General features: G+C 35.3%; 1 protein-coding gene across 2 annotated transcripts in view; it reads right to left on the bottom strand.

Annotated features, from left to right (window-relative positions):
- oca2 (oculocutaneous albinism II) overlaps positions 1-3,856 on the bottom strand; it is a 57,702-nt gene that overhangs the window by 18,144 nt on the left and 35,702 nt on the right. The window lies entirely within an intron of this gene.

Consider the following 3,856-nt stretch of genomic DNA (forward strand, 5'->3'; position numbering starts at 1 on the left):
ATAAATAAAATTTATTTTTTTTGTGTGTGTGTGTGTGTACAGAAACTGTGATTATTTAGATGGGACAATGCAGTAGCTGGCAGTGTGCCTGTCATTGTCTTCCTGGGTGAAAGGGTTCGGGATTAAGGTTAGACATTAGGATTGATCCAAACCCCTCGAGTCTGAGTGACTGTCTGGAAAAAGAAAAAATATTATGAGTGCATTTTTACAGATTTTTACACTGCCTCACCCAGTGGTGTCCAATGATTTGGCCCACACCGGAAAAAGTCATCAAGTTTGAAGTATTTGTGCTTCACAACAAATATAATTCTTTTCATTATTGGTACTGCAAAACATTTTGTGATTTTTTTATTTTATTTTTATGCTCAACAACAAACTAAACATGCAATCATTTTATGAAACCAACAGTCTTGTTTATGTGGGAAAGGTCAAATTATTTTTGTTTTATGAAAGAAGGCTGTACCTCAGCAGAGGAGTAAACATCAAAATTTGAGTCATTTTTCTTCAAAAATCCTTGCTTGATTGAGCAAAGTTTTGTAATTAAATTAAACACAAATTTAAGCGCACCCAGCTCTGCTTTTACGTAAAGATTGGTGGATATTTGAGGTCTTTTTACTATAAACTTATATGTGATTTGGACAATGAGTCTGCAATAAAATCTATCTGAAGAGAAGCAAAAAGCATGATTATTAAAAGATGACACCTTAGGTATGCGGTGGAAACTACAGCTCAGAGAAGGAGCTGCATCCCGAAGGCGGAGCTAAGTCTCCCAAGGCATTGTGAACAGCTGAATGGCTGCCATGGAGACTAAAGGATTTCTCAAACATGTGTGAAAGAATCATGGCAACACTCCAGGTGTGTTTTTGACGAAAAGTAAAGATAAAGAGTTGTTTTATCCTTATAATAGCACAATAATTCATTAAACTTGAACTATCCTTTTAATGCTATCTTCTGTACACAACCAGGAGTCAGCATGAGAGAACCCAGAAAATTCCAACTAAGATGGATTTGAGGAATGTCTGAATGGCTTATCGTTTATGAGAAATAATAAAAGAAATACAATAAATTAAGATAAAAAAGAGCAAGGGGGCAGATACTCCTTCTAGATCCTAGAACTGTTTAAATAGAGGAATCTAACACCAAATGCTGTAAAGATTAATAAGATAGAATTGTAAAGCGTCCATTTTTTGCATTTGGTCCATTCCAAGCACAGTGGTGGCAACGCAAACATGGCAATTTCAGTAGATCTGACTCCCCGCACCGGAGTCGAATCACTTGGTGAACAATCAAGCAGCAATTAAATCCTAACATGTCAAGCTAATGACATTTTAATGAGACTTAATTCTGAAGGAGTGTGTGAACGAACAGGCCGGGCCGACCTGCAGCTGCAGTCAACCCTGACTCCGACCGGCGGCGCGCCTGCAGTGAGCGATGTGTGTTTGAACAGCCGCCGGCCCCCCTCCCAGTGCGACAGGAAACGCAGTGCAGCGGGGTCGCTCCCCTTTGATGAATGTCACCCAAACGGTGGCTGTAATTAACTCGGCGCGGCCGCCGAGGCAGACACAGACACCTGACGACAACGTCGTGCAGAAAACCGCGTGCAGCTGACAGCAGAAACATATTTGTGTCCGTTTAATGGAGAACACGGAGTTCGTCTTTGACTTGGATGGTGTTTGCTGGAACATGAATGAAAGTGATACTGCTATAATTAAGTGCAGGGTAAATGTAGTAATACTTTGGCGTGTTACATTTGATTTTAAAAAATGTACTTTCAATGTGCGTTCAATCAGTAATTTGTCTTTTTAAGAATTTACAAAACTGTTTTTCACAAAAAGTGTAAAAGAAAATAATTTATGTAAATTTGTATGAATTCCTTTGACTATAATTGCACTCTAAGAAAGTGAAATTTAAGACCATTTTTAAAGCATATTAAAAAAATGCTTTTGTTGAAGTGCAACAATAGTTTCCTGTTGATAATTGCACTGGGACGTTTTGACTCTTGTGTTTTTGACTCACATTATTTGCTGATTCTTTCTGTCCCTGTCGCTCGTACTGATCTGAGTAAGAACGCTTTTGTTCACTCTGCTCCCTCTTCTTGGAAACTTCTAGACGGATTAAATTCTTCTTCTTTAGTGTTTTTACATCCAAACTAAATGTTCTTGAGGCCAATTCAATGACGTGTACCTGTTTTTCATAGCTCGACATTTTTTCTGCAGCTGTTTCAGTATGTCTTGTCTTGTCTTGTGTTTGTTGCTGCCTCTTGGCTAGAACTCCCTTGAAAAAGAAGTATTTGATCTCAGTGGATTTTTATCCATTAAACGTTAAATAAAATTAGCAAACTTTATTTTAATATCACCACCTTCCTAGAATAAAATATTAAATAAAATCTTATTTTATTTGTACTGTTTTGTCTAAAACATCCTATGGAAAGAAATAAGTGGTGTTTTGGGGGGTTTTCTTTTTTATTTTTACTAAAATTACTTTTAGCAAGAACATAAAAATGAAAAACACCAGGCCATTATTTTAGGAAGGCAACAAAATAGTGGTAATAAAATGTTTGTACATTGACAATTAATACAAGACAAAATACATTCTGAATCTAGCAAAAGTTTTTTTTTAGAAGCACCACACATAGTTTGGTAACACTTTATATGAAGGGGGGTGAATAAGACTGTCATGACACTTTCATAAACATGACATAACACCTGTTATGAACATCAATAAGCCTTCATGAATATTTATGACTGTTGTCATAAAGCGTCATTCGGTAAATTATGACACTTTTAATACAAAGTTGACATTATTCAAAATGTCTTTGTTATGACAACTTGACATTAACCAAGAAATCATTACTGTTTAAACTTTAYCTTTAATAACATAAAGTTACCTAATTTTTAAAGTGCAATCAGTAATACTTTTATAACAAATTTATATCAGTAATGATTTCTGAAGAGTTAAAAAAAAAGTTCACAAAGACTTACTTTATACGACTTGCAGCTGTAATTAAAACAAAATATACATATTGATGTTTATTTTCATGGACAATTTCCACTTTCCACGCCACAAACACAGTTTCATCAACTTCATGGAAACTACAAAAGGCTGCATTTTGACTGAGTGATGAGTCATTTTCTTACTCAACTTTAGAACCCGACAGGCGTGTTGCTACGCTAACGCTAAGCTCAGCTATAGCTCCAATAATGACCCAAAACACTGGTGATCACAATCATGCGCATGTCAAACAGAAGTAAAAACCTACAGCAGCCACTTTGACTCATTAGGCTTTAATCTTTTCAGGTGTTTGTGATGAAAACACGCCTGTGATAAACTCATTAAAAGAGGCTTATTTGTGAAGGTCTGACTCAGAAAGGTGCTTAAGAATCTGACAGACCCAAATCCAGCCGACCCAGGCCGTTTAATTTGAGTGCAATGTAGAAAAAATACGCTGAAAGATTCAAAGAAAGAGGGCTGCATATTTTATTTAAAATTATTTTCAAATGTAACTAATTTTAAGATGCCTTTCTAATCTCTGGGGACATTTTGAACACCTGAACACCTGAAGATGGGATCAGGGCCACTGTAATATAAGAGAAAAAGTAAAGCAAAAAAAAAAGAAAACAATATAGATTTATTCAAGTATATTTGAAGCCGCTGTCAAAGTGACTGTTTTCTCTCTCCCAGTGCGTTATCCTCCGTATCAAAAATTATTATTAATAATAATAATAATAATAATAATAATAATAATAATAATAATAATAAATTTAATTTATAGCGCACTTTTCATTAATAAAAATCTCAAAGTGCTACATGGTGCAGCTAAAAACAGATAAAATCAACAATCAAAAACAATAAAAAA

This window comes from Poecilia reticulata, linkage group LG4, assembly GCF_000633615.1.
Source record: "Poecilia reticulata strain Guanapo linkage group LG4, Guppy_female_1.0+MT, whole genome shotgun sequence".
In the NCBI taxonomy this organism is placed as follows: domain Eukaryota; kingdom Metazoa; phylum Chordata; class Actinopteri; order Cyprinodontiformes; family Poeciliidae; genus Poecilia; species Poecilia reticulata.